Here is a 13,843-nt window from a genome sequence, read left to right on the forward strand (position 1 = left end):
CACTGAGGAAATCAGTTCCTCAGAAACTTGGGAATCGATCTACGTCAAGACACAACCATACCAATCTTGAGCATATACTCAAAGGACACTCCATTCTAACACAAGGTCACTTGCTCAACCATGTGCATTGTGGTTTTATTCAATATAGAAGGAATTAGAAACAACCTAGGTGTCCCTCAACTGAAGAGTGGATAGAAAATGTAGTACATTTACACAAGGGAGCTGTTAAAAAACTAATATAAAATGTGCAGTCAAATGGATGGAGCTAGAAAAAAAAATCATCTTGAGAGAGGTAACCCAGACCCAGAAATACAGACATATGGTATGTATTTACTTATAACTGGATATTAGCCATTAAGTAAATGATAGCCAAACTACAATCTGTAGATCCAGAGAGGTTAGAAAAGGAGAGGAGAAGTCTAGGACATGGGGCATATGGGTCTACCTGGGAATGGAAAATAGAAGATATTTTACAGGTGGACTGGAAGGTGGGTAGGGGTGAAGGCAGGAGGGATCAGGTATGTGTGTCAGGGGAGATGGGATGGGATGAGTGAGGAGTGAGAGAAGGGATGGCTAAAATTGGGGGTGCATTTCAGGGGTGACATGGATACTATGTACCAGAAACATCTTAGAATCTATGAAGGAGATTCTAAAGAAGATTCCTAGTATTGGGGAAATAAAAAAGTCTCAACAGGTCATTTCTTGTAGCCAGGTGGGGCCGGGCTGCATTCAGTTAGGTTACTGGCCAAGAGAGTCCTATGGAAATCCCCAAACAACCCAGGCTGATGCTAATACAAAGGGTCGCTCTCTGCATTGATGAGGAAAACATCCACACAACTCATTGAACATGGAGAAGTCAAGCAGGTGCCCACATAGAGCCTTTATCCCTACGTTTTCTTGTCTCTTTGTTGCAGGAAGGTACACTGTAGGGTATCATGAAAGAAACATGGACTCTAACCCAGACACAAAACTTTGACCCACAGCCTGTCCAGCTTGCAAAATATGTTAGGCCAATGGGGGTACAGAACTTGTAGGAGTAGCCAACCAATGTCTGATTTGACTTAAGGCCCACGCCATTGAAAGGAACCCACATCCAATACTGAGTCAATAACTAAGGACTAGAGACTAGATAGCCCAGAGACCTGGATTAAAACACTGGTTTTAAAAAAAAAACACCAACAAAATGACTCCTAATGATATACTATACTCATAGTGTGGGTGCCCCACCCCCATTGGTTGGCAGTCTCAGGGTGCAGACGAGCTGGGGAGCAGGGTCTTAGGGCAGTGGTGAGTACCTGGGAGATGTGTCAGAGGACAGCTCATTTGTTGAAATAGTGGGGCTTGTTTATATAACTTAAAGTGGTGGTGGTGGGGAGAAAGGACAAGGGAAGAAGTGTTGGGGTCAGGGGGATAGGGGCAAATGTCTTCCAAACATATCAGCTAGATTAGCAGACTTCAGGTCACATGATTTCCGAGAAGCCAGCTCTCTGGCAGGGAAGCAGCAGCCTAATTGGCTTTATTACACTATGGCCTTCGACTCTATGGAGTTGAGTAGGCCCAATCTTGATTTGGGTACGGGGTGGCCCAGGTCCTGCCCTGCTCTCTGTGAGATGCTCTGAGAGCTGTCAAGGATTTGGACAGTGCTCTACGTCCTTCATCTGGCTTGGGAACCCATATCATAAATGGCTTTACCCAGCCATCATCATCAGGCTTCCTCCATCGGCAAATGAAGACAGAGACAGAGACATTCTGAGGAGAGAAAGTCTAAATTGGAGAACAAGTGACTCTCTGGCTCTTTTTTTTTTTTTTTTAAAGATTTATTTATTTATTTTGTATATGAGTAGCTGTCTTCTGGCACACCAGAAGAGGGCATCGGATTCCATTACAGATGGTTGTGAGCCACCATATGATTGCTGGGATTTGAACTCAGGACCTCTGGAAGAGCAGTCGGTGCTCTTAAACACTGAGCCATCTCTCCAGCCCCCGACTCTCTGACTCTTGTGCCTGCTCTTGGGACTCTTGTCCTCCTGTTGGGTTGCCATGTCCAACTTTGATATGATAGTTTTTGCTTCCTTTTATATTTCATTTTGTCATATTTGTTGTTGTCTCTTGGAAGCATGTTCTTTCCTAATGAGGGACAGAAAGGGAATGTATCTGGAAGGGAGGTAAGGTGAGGAGGAACTGGGTGGAGTGCAGGGAGACAAATCTATAATCAAGATTTATTATATGGGAAAAGAATGTATTTTCAAAAAATTATAAAGAAAAAATGGGTATTGATGGCTAGTACTGAACCACACAGTTTTAAGTTTGTGCAGGCCCAGGGCTAAAAAGGCAAATATTAGGCCATCTAGAGAAATGAAACTTCCCCGAGAGGAAACAGAACAGCAATGAAGCAGTAACATAGCTGAGGAATAGTGAGGTGTGCAGAGACCTGGAAGAGCAAAGGGGTGAGATGAATGCAAGACTCACCTTGTGTCTGGCCTCTCACTTCCCAACATATTCACCTTGGACTCCTCTGCACTTGTAATGACAAATATCTGTGCTCCCCAGAAACCCATGCTGTTAAAGCACTTGGAAAAGCTGTCACAGATCGAAGATGGAGTCGTTGAGTACCCAAAGGTTAATAAAGAGAAAACATTACATTGGAAATAGTTTTTGTTTTAAGTGCTGCCTTGGAAAGAAGGGATCCTCTCATATATTCTCAGCAAAGCTTCTCTGATCTCCGTGATACAGCCTGAGAGAATTAACTAACTAAAAACTAAATATAACTAAAAGAGCCTTGATTTCCACAAATCCACAAACGAGTGAGATTTCCAAAGTTTGGCAGTTGAGACTCCTCAGGTTCTCAAATTCTTGGAGAAGAAAATCAGAATATACAGTGCACCCTTTGAAGAAAAGGTTACATGCACTTAAGCTGGAGAAGAAATCTCTCCTGCGGGGACTGGGGGGTAGGGGTGGGGTGGGGGTAGAAATCAATGATGGAGAAGCTGGCTCAGAGGCTAAGTACACTTGTTCTTTCAGGGGAACCCAGGTTTGTTTCCCCAAACCCATTCTGGGCAGCTCACAATTACTCATAATTCCTATTCCAGGGCATCTCTGGCCTCAGAGAGCATCTGCACATATGTGATGCCCATATGTACCCTCAAGTATACACTGATAATAATAATAACGATGATAATAATAATGATAATGATGATGATAAAATTATCTTTGCAAAGCAATGGGAAGAAAGAGCTGCATGGAACACGGAACAAGGATAGTGATGTAAAAACAGACTGGATATGGGACACCGTGAGACCTTTCTGTGTGGGGAGATGAAAATAAATGCTGGTCCTGCCTTGTGCAGCACCACCAACAGGCACCATACAATTGCGCCAAAGACAAACTTGTGGCATCAATGTGTTAGACGTTACTTAAGGAAGACCCAAAAATTCACACACCACAGAATCTCACCTCAGCATGGGCGACAACTTCCCTTCACTGCATAGGTGGAACTGCGATTCCATGAACCTTCTACAGTATACATATATCTTCTATGACCTTTCAAGATCACCACACTACATAGAACTGGAGCAGAATTACACGGGACTGTCAGGAAGGTGCGGATGTGGCTAGAGGCTCAGGTAAGGGTCTGGTGATGCTTTCTAGTCCCTTTCTCTATGAGGGAACATCAACAGTCCAGGAGCCCAATCTCAGAGGTCCCACGTAACCTGTCACAGCTGTTCTAAAGAAGATTACAGCTGTTATCCTGGGAAGACAGCCCTCCACAGTGTGTAAGCTAGGTCATTTGAACAGTAAAATTAGCTCACTGGCAAAATCACAGCATATTAATACTGAAGAAAATGTTCCTTTTTATACTCAACATTGTCAGATTTAGACCCATAAAATGTAGTATTCACAAATGCACCCTTCTAAAAATAGAGGAAACAATTCTAAGTTCTCCAGGGTCTTATAGGCTAAGAAGACAGCAATTGGGTTAGCTACTATGTAATGAAGAAACTTAAGCACAATTAAAACACTGATACTCTGGAAAATAAATGAATCTGTTAATTTAGAAACAGATTATTTCCCATATTTGATACAAATTATATATTCTAGAGGCAAGGCTGAGTTCAGGTCAGTCAGTTCTGTTCTTCATTTGGGGTTAATTGACCAGCCACTAAGATACCTTTTCTTTACATTTACATTTCAAATGTTATCCCGTTTCCTGGTTTCCTGTCCATAAACCCTGTATCCCATCCCCCCTCCCTGCTTCTATGAGGCTGTTCCCCACCCACCCACCCATCCCTTCCTGCCTCTCTGCCCTGACATTCTCCCACACTAGGGCATCAAGCCTTGGCAGGACCAAGGGCTTTTCCTCCCATTGGTGCCCAACAAGGCCATCCTCTACTACCTATGCAGCTGGAGCCATGGGTGTGTCCATGTGTACTCTTTGGATGTGGTTTAGTCCCTGGGAGCTCTGGTTGGTTGGTATTGTTGTTCTTATGGGATTGCAAACCCCTTCATCTCTTTCAAACCTTTCTCTAACTCCTCCACTGGGGACCCTGTTCTCAGTTCAATGTTTGGATGCAATCATCCCCCTCTGTATTTGTCATGCTCTGGCAGAGCCTCTCAGGAGACAGCTATATCAGGCTCCTGTCAGTTTGCACTTCTTGGCATCAGCAATATTGTCTGGGTTTGGTGGCTGTATGTATACAGATTGGATCCCCAGGTGGGGCAGTCTCTGGATGGCCATTCCTTCAGTATCTACTCCACACTTTGTCTCTGTATCTCCTCCTATGAATATTTTTGTTCCCCCTTCTAAGACGGATTGAAGCATCCACATCTGGTTGTCCTTCTTCTTGAGCTTCATGTTGTCTGTGGATTGTATCTTGGGTAGTTTGAGCTTTTGGGCTAATGTCCACTTATCAGTGAATGCATGCCATGTCTATTTTTTTGTGTGTGTGTGTTTGGGTTACCTCACTCAGGATGATATTTTCTAGTTCCATTCATTTACCTATGAATTTCATGAAGTCATTGTTTTTAATAGCGGAGTAGTACTCCATTGTGTAGATGTACCACATTTTCTGTATCCATTCCTCTGTATCCACCCTTTGGCTGTTTTAAATAAGGCTGCTATGAACAGAGTGGAGCATGTGTCTTTGTTGTATTGGAGCATCTTTTGGGTATATGCCCAGGAGTGGTATAGCTGGGTCCTCAGGTAGTACTAGTCTAAACACCAGACTGATTTCCACAGTGGTTGTACCAGCTTGCATTTCCACCAACAATGGAGGAGTGTTCCTTTTTTTCCACACCCTCGCCAGCATCTATTGTCACCTGAGTTTTTTTTTTTATCTTAGCCATTTAAGAACTCAAGAAGTTAGACTCCAGAGAATCAAATAACCCTATTAAAAGTGGGGTACAGAGCTAAATAAAGAATTCTTAACTGAGGAATATTGAATGGCTGAGAAGCACCTACAGAAATGTTCAACATCTGTAGTCATCAGGGAAATGCAAATCAAAATAGCCACTAAGCCATCTTAATTCAGTGCTTGTTGATTACAACAAATCGGGAGGTTATCCCTCTGGAGATTGTCAGTCACCTTTAGACTGATTCACAGCCCACCTTCCCACAACAGGTAGTTTCATACAGGATCCTATGTGTGCTAGGGTTAGTAAATCACCTAGTGGAGATCGTTGTTACAAGAGAACCCCAGAGCTTGTGTGTAGTTGAGAAGCATACACAGACATGTTTAAGGGATGGTTTGAATACATAGTTTGAGAAGAAAACTTGCTTAGCTCACTGTGTCTCCTTGAGCAAGTCAGTTAAGCTCTTAGGGTTGTTCCTTCTTAGGTAGTTGTTGGGATGATGGGTTGAGAGCAAGGGGGTGCTGGTTTGAGGGGATTTCTAATGTCACCTTCGGATATAAAATCTTATGAGTTTAAGACCAGGGACAAATTAATTTTTCTGACACCAGGGCTTTTGCACAAAAGACACTAGTTGGCACAGACATCTTCCCTGTGGATACAATAGAATTAAAACACCGAACAATGACCCCACAGTTTTGGTTAGAGGTGGGAAAGAGGCTGCAGACAGTGAGGGTTGTTTATGGGCATGAGTTAAGAAGGGAAAATGGGACCTTGGAACAGGAGAGATTTCCATCTCTCTAGACAAAGCATCCCATCTGCAAAAGGGTTAAGGATCCCAGTGTCCATCCAGTTGTTACCATTGTGGTTGGAAAGACAGTAAAGTCGCACAGGATGAGCCTGATGTGGGTCTATCAGAATAGTCAATCTTCCAAGCTTTTGGGCTAATATCCACTTATCAGTGAGTGTATTCCATGTGTGTTCTTTTGTGACTGGTTTACCTCACTCAGGATGATTTTTCTAGTTCCATTCATTTGCCTATGAATTTCATGAAGTCATCAGTTTTGATAGCTGAGTAGTACTCCATTGTGTAGATGTACCACATTTTCTGTATCCATTCCTCTTTTGAAGGGCATCTGGGTTCTTTTCAGCTTCTGGCTATTATAGATAAGGCTGCTACGAACATAGTGGAGTATGATGTGTCCTTGTTGTATGTTGGAGCATCTTTTGGGTATATGCCCAGGAGAGGTATAGCTGGGTCCTCAGGTAGTACTATGTCCAATTTTCTGAGCAACCGCCAGACTGATTTCTAGAGCTTTCATTCCCACCAACAGTGGAGGAGTGTTCCTATTTCTCCACATCCTTGCTAGAGTCTACTGTTAACCTGAGTTTTTATCTTAGCCATTCTGACTGGTGTGAGGTAGAATCTCAGGGTTGTTTTAATTTGCATTTCCCTGATGGCTAAGGATGCTGAACATTTCTTTAGGTGCTATTCGGTATTCCTCAGCTGAGAATTCTTTGCTTAGCTCTGTACCCCATGTTCAATAGGATTATTTGATTCACTTGGGGGTACATCCCATATGCAGCTATCAAACCCAATCACTATAGCTGATGCCAAGAAGTGCTTGCTGACAGGAGCCAGATAGGGGTGTCTCCTGAGAGACTCTGCCAGAGCCCTACTGATGCAGATGAGGGTGGTTGCAGCTAACCATTGGACTGAAGAAGGGGACTCCAATGGAGGAGTCAGAGAAAGAACTGAAGGAGCTAAAGGGGTTTGCAACACCATAGGAAGAACAACAACATCAACCAATCAAACACCCCCACCCAGAGCTCCCAGGAACTAAACTACCAACCAATGAGTACACATGGAGGGACCCATGGCTCAAGCTGCATATGTAGCAGAGGATGGCCTTGTCAGGCATCAATGGGAGGAAAAGCCCTTGGTCCTGTGAAGGCTCAATTCCCCAGTCTAGGGTAATGCTAGGGTGGTGAGGTGGGAGTGGGTGGGTGGGAGAGAGAACATCCTGATAGAAGCAGGGGGAGGGGGAGGGGGTTTGGGAGAGGGAGGAACGGGATAACATTTGAAATGTAAATACATAAAATATCCAAGAAAAATAAAAATTAATGTTAACGGAGAAAAAACCAAAACAAAACAGCCAATCTTCTTTCTCTGTCCTGGCCCCTTCCTCCTGTTCCCAATTTGTATAAGCAATACACCTGGTGGAATGACACAAAGAGAAGTAATAGTCATGTCAGCAGTAAGGGTCCAGCTGAGCTGGGCGGGTGAGCTTTAGCATCAGGATGTGCTGCTCGCCGGTAGGTAAGAAGGGAATCTTCCACCCTCACTGACGGTCGTTTTGCCGGCCGCATTTGCATGACAGATACTTTGCTGTTGCCCTTCCTTTTGATTTTGCATCTGATTCCTGCTGACTCCACGTTCAATATCTCTTAGACGTGCAGTGTGAGCTTCGGTTTGGGTTATTGTTGTTTGTATGTTTTCCCCCATAATGAGCTTTTCTCTGAAACGATTTCAACACCTCCCTGGGTATTCTCATGCTCTCCCTTTGTGACTGCGGCTTATTATTTCATTTGCATGCATTCTGCATTCAGGTTGGAACTGCGTTTGCCCCACTAGGGGGCCGCGAGCGCTGTAGTCAGAGCCAGCTGTTGTCTGCTTTCTCAGCAGAATTCTGGAAAGTCAAGACCAACAGTATATGTTAGGAAGGACAAAGCAGGGCCGTGACCCCGGGAACTTCAGATCAGTGTTTTGATTCTGTAGCTGATGTATCTGCAGTAAATGGAGAGGGCCGCTAGATAAGAAAACCTAAACACCATTTGTTGTTTTAAAAGATACTGAAGCTGGGTTTTTCTTTCTTCCAGAGGAAACTAGGGAACCTCATAAAAAGACAGTATGTGGGTGATGTGTGATGCTAGGCGGACAGGTGTCAAGGTTTCGAGTGCTGGATTATCAGACACTTTTCTGCCTCTGCCTCTGCCTCTCCCCGTTGTTTTATTCTTTGACAATTATCTACATGTATATTATGGTATAGGCCACTCTCACATCCTACTCTTCTCTTATCCCACTTCCACTAAACCCTTTTTCCTAGCAGCCCCCCTCCTACTTCATGCTATTTTTGGTGTGTGAACCTGTGAGTTTAGTCAGGGTTGTGCATATATGCCTGGATGTTTACTTACTAGAAGATGGGCAACTTAATACACCAGTAAAGAAAATGAGTCTCCCTCTGCCAGGAACCATTACCTGTTAGTGGGTCCTCAGGGAAGGGTCGGGCTTGTACGGGTTTCCTTCAGGTAACCAGTGCTACTTTGAGTTCATGAGTGCAAATGCATGGCCTTTCCACAAGCCCGCATTTCACAGAGCTCCTCCCCTTCCTCGGGCGTCTCCCAGAGCTCCTCCCCTTCCTCGGGCGTCTCCCAGAGCTCCTCCCCTTCCTCGGGCGTCTCCCAGAGCTCCTCCCCTTCCTCGGGCATCTCCCAGAGCTCCTCCCCTTCCTCGGGCTTTTACATTTTCCTCATCTCCTTTTCTGAGATGTGACCTTGATTTCTATTTCTGCTTTGAGACACCTTTCGCTCTGTGGCTAAATATTTCTAGGAAGTGACAAATATATAGTACTCTGTAACACACTTGATTCTTAGAAATGAATAATTCTGGAAGAGGACATCATCATGCATTTCCAAAGCCGGAATTGTGGCATGGAAGACTCAAGATGAAATGGAGCCGCATCAAGATCTACAGACAAAATTTCTTCTTAAAAATAACCGTGGTGCCAGCAAAACGCAACTCAATCCGCGTTATGGTATTTCCTTCTAAGATTAACTAACCTCACAGTAATAATTAGTTTTCATAGGTTCTTTCTAAAAAAAAAAAAAAGAATGAGTCCAGCAGTTTCCTAACCTTATGTCATAAAGATAGACATTAAAACAATATATGTAGTATACTAAAGTGGAGTAAAATGTCCCAGTAATTTAAATTAAATTAAGTCCAAAACCACCAACTGACCACACCCTCAGCAAAAGTGACAGATGAAAATCAAATTGCTGGAGGCTAGAGAGATGTTTCTCTCAAGTATGGTCAAATATTTCTGCTCCGATTAGATTTGTGGAGGATCTAATAGAACAACGTTTTTCCACATCTTTTTAGTTTCACTACTGTTTAGATCAATTATTTTAGGTGCTTTTATATAATCAACCTGGTTCAGAGGCCTGTGGCTTACAGATCAAGTAATATCAACTTCTGCCAAGATCCAGCCAACATTTTGTTTACTAGTCCTGGTACTATTGGTCTGAATGTGGCTTTAATTTCAATTCTTTAGAGGTTCTGAGTCTTCCTGTTCTGATGAGAAAATGAAGACACTGAGAATGTGCCTAAGATCAACAGTTACTGTATAGAGAATGGTCAAGAGAGACGTGAGGACTGTTTTTCTAAGATACCACAGTGTGAAGAAGCTGCTTCCTGAACAATGTATGAAGACTGCTCATCTGGAGGAAAAACCAGACACCAAGTAGCTGTGGAAACCTGGCTGTTTCCTAACCTAACCCTAACACACTAATGGCCAGATTCTCACCGTAAGCAGGAATTCTATTCCTGTCTTCCAGTCGTATAGAGAGCTGTATGTGGGTAACAGCCAGGAACCTTTCCAGTAAGGATGCAGTCATAAGTCAATTACACCTTGAGTTCTGACTTTTGTCCAACACAGGGCCAGGCACTGGGACTCCAGCAATGGGGTGTACTTTCCCTCTTCAAGGTATTCATGCTCTAGACCATCTAAGCCATCTATTCATCCCTCACAGTGACTCTTTTAAAAGAAAATTCTGCAGGATGATAAAATGCCATTTTTTTTTGCGAGTATGTAATATATTTTTGAGCACCCTCTCCTCATACCAACTGCCCTCTCTCTAGTTCACACCCCTCCCATTTATTCCCCATTGTTCCCCAGTTTTGGTGCTTTCTTCACGTCTTCTGTCCATATATAAGTTATACGTCATTATGTATAGGACTTTAAAACGAGAGAAATTTGTGGTATTTGGTTCTCTGAGACTGTCTTAACTTGCTTAATATAATCATCTGTTTGTATCCATTTTCCTGCAAATGACATAACTTCATTTTTTCTTTATGACTGAAAAAGTTCCACTATGTCTATAAAGCACACTTTTTTTTTCTTTTTTTCAGAGCTGGGGACCGAACCCAGGGCCTTGTGCTTGCTAGGCAAGCGCTCTACCTCTGAGCTAAATCCCCAACCCCACACTTTCTTTTTTTGAGACACAGTTTCACTATGTAGCCCTAGCTGGCCTACTGTGGCCTACTATGTTGACCAGGCTATCCTTGAGATCCACCTGCTCCAGTCTCCTAAGTGTTGGGATTAGAAGCATGTACCACCACACCTGGCCTAATCCACATTTCCCTCCCCTCCCCTCCCCTCCCCTCCCCTCCCCTCCCCTCCCCTCCCCTCCCCTTCCCTTCCCTTCCCTTCCCTTCCCTTCCCTTCCCATGGTTGTTGGTCACCCCATACTGTGGTAATTATTGATGTACAAGTATCTTTTCTATGTGATAACCTGTCCTTTGTCTAATACCCAGAAGTGCTATATTAGGTGGTGTAGGTCACATTGTAGGCCAACTATTAGTTTCTTGAGGAAGTTCCATGCTGACTTCCATAGTGGCTCAACTAGTTTACAGTCCCAACATCGGTGAACGAAGTTTTGTCAGAAACTCCTGCCAGCATTTGGCCTCACTTGTTTTATGGATGACTGTTGTCCTGATTGGGGTGAGACAGACTCAGAGTTGTTTTTATCTGCATTTCTCTGTTCACCATTCCCTTTCCTTCTGGAAACAGCCCACTTCTCATTCTAGTTAGATGTGGTGTCAATGGGAATGACCCCACGTCTGGTCCAAAGGTGGGCTTGTGGCAATGGTTGCCATATGGACTTGCCACCCAAGCTGGTCAGTAAGAGTTCCATAGAGAGTTTTGCTAGAGTCCAAGAAGAAAAGTAATTTAGTCTATTCCAAGGATAGCCAGTGAGGAAGATATAACCATGGAAGCTTATGGGCATAGGAACTATCAGAAGAATAGGCACACAGAGTTTGGAGAGAGGATGAGGGAGATACTGACCTTGATAAGCTAGCTGAACTCTGATTTCTCAGCTCCATGAGGTAATGAATGAATTTCTCTTTTTTGCTTAAGTGAATTTGATTTGAATTTCTTTTCCATGTAATAAGAAGAGTGCTAACTTATATACCCACGCCTTCTGATTTCAAGCCCTATTATAAAATTTCCTAACATTTTTATTGGTATGAAAAATGTGCAGTTTTGCAAGGACAAGACAGAGTACAGTGGTATGTTTTTAACCCTGGAATAGCATATGTTTAACCCTTGTAGATTCAGATACAACTTTGACAGACAGAGTAGTTTATACAAATTACACAAAGCACATGAAAAGTTCAACTTGTTTTTGCATAATTTTGATGTAGGAATTATGGTATGGGTCTCTTATGTTTATATATTGATTGTAAGCTTCTCAAGAATAGGAGCTATGCACATCTATCTTCTATCTCTAGCAATCAATAAATATAGCATTGGTGGTGCTTAATATTTACTAAGTGTTTACTATGTGTGCAGGCAGAGATTCATACCTTAATTGGTAAATCATGGCTTACATATACCCTTATAGGTGTTAGCATCCGTTCCTACACAGGCTGTCCCTTAAGCAGTGCTCTGTGTTTTTCTCTAAGACATAATTAGGTTCAATAAATATTTATTAAATAAGAGAATAAGCACATTACACATTGGGATGGGAGACATTTCTTTCCCCTGAGTTGAGATTTCACCATGTTGCCCAGGCTGCCCTCAAACCCATGATATTCCTGTCTCACTCTGCTGAGGAACTTGGGTAGGAAATGCCATGCTCACTTGACATTTGGGAAAACCAAATGAGTGTTACAATAAACATGAGTCTGCATCTTTGGATTCAGACAATTGGGACAATTTTTCATTATGTGAATAGAGACAAATAGGGAAAAATGTAGGCAGGTATATATTTTATACAGAAACATAAAATCATTCGTGTATATAGGACATATCTGTGTAATATAATGTAGAAGCGAAACTCTGGGAAGCAGAAGGGACTAGTGGGACAAGAAGGGGAAAAAATTGGAGAGTAAGGAGATGTGGGAAAAATATAGTCCACATACTTACATGAAACGTACTTATATAACAATACCATGTACAATGAATTCACACAATGGGAAAATATATTACACATGCACATGCATACACACACACACACACACACACACACACACACACACACACACACACACACCTGTTTGTTTGCTTTGAGTCTGGATATTTGTTTCAAGATGTCCTGGAGCTCCCAGTCTAGCATCAACTTTCAAGTGTCCTCAATCAGCCTTTTCACTAGGGGGAGTGTAGCTGCGTGCGATCACACTTAAGTCTTGTATCTTTAATAAGTTCCAGGTGAAATTTGTGTTTCATTAGTACAAGTTCTACGTTCATACGAGACTGTAAAAGAACTCACATGAAGGCATGTTAGGTAACTCTCTTCTCATTTAATATGTAAAAACAACAATGAGAAAGCCAGCTAAATTACAAAAAACCATTGTTTTCCCCAGCAATGAAGAAAAGAATTAACACGGTTGAAGGGTGATCAGTTGTACATAAATAGAGCAGGTCGCATTACTTATGCCTCCATATATCATGCTAATAACTTGAAAACAAGCTAAATGAAATATAAGCGATTTCTTTCGTTTGCAATTTAGAAAGCCTAGAATAAGGGGCCCTAAGACAAAGACAGGCCATGTTCTTCATGAAAGATCCCTGGAAACTGAAATATAAGGTCTTTTAACGTCTTGTGATATAACTGTTTTTCTTGGCTTAAGCGTAGGTTTTAAAAAATGGTGCTCATTGTTTTGCTTGTAGCTCTTTAATGCATGGACAACCGTGTTGATGATGCATTCAGTTTCAGAGAATTTTCCAATGGAAAAAAGTGCTCTGGAGAAGTTTAAGCGCCATGAATCACCCAAACCTCATCTAAGTCTCGTGAAGGCGCTGGCTGTGAAAGGCAGCCACAGAGAGAAGACGTATTGCGGTTGTACCGCCTGATTCAACTAAATAGAAAAATATTTTGTAAAGACACGAGGATTTCAGGAATCTGGCAGAGTGCTGAGGATAAATGCCACATTCAGGCAGAAAGGAAAAAAAATCCAGTGACCTGCTGCTCACCCTCCCTTTCTCCTCTTGTCCTCCCAAGAGGAGCCCAGCCTCATTCAGGTATGGAAAATGCAAACCCAGGCCTCTGGGTTACAGGAAAGCGCTGGGAACAGAGTAGTGTTTCCCTGTTAACTGTTCCCAAATGACTGGACATCCACGATAGTTTGATGAGGTGAGGAGGTCTATTCATTTTTCCTGTGTGAAGGAGGTAGATCCCTCAGGATAGTAACAGCAGGTCCCTCTGTAAATACCTG

The sequence above is a fragment of the Rattus norvegicus genome, chromosome 18 (genome assembly GCF_021556685.1).
Source record: "Rattus norvegicus strain SHRSP/BbbUtx chromosome 18, alternate assembly SHRSP_T2T, whole genome shotgun sequence".
Classification (NCBI taxonomy): Eukaryota; Metazoa; Chordata; class Mammalia; order Rodentia; family Muridae; genus Rattus; species Rattus norvegicus.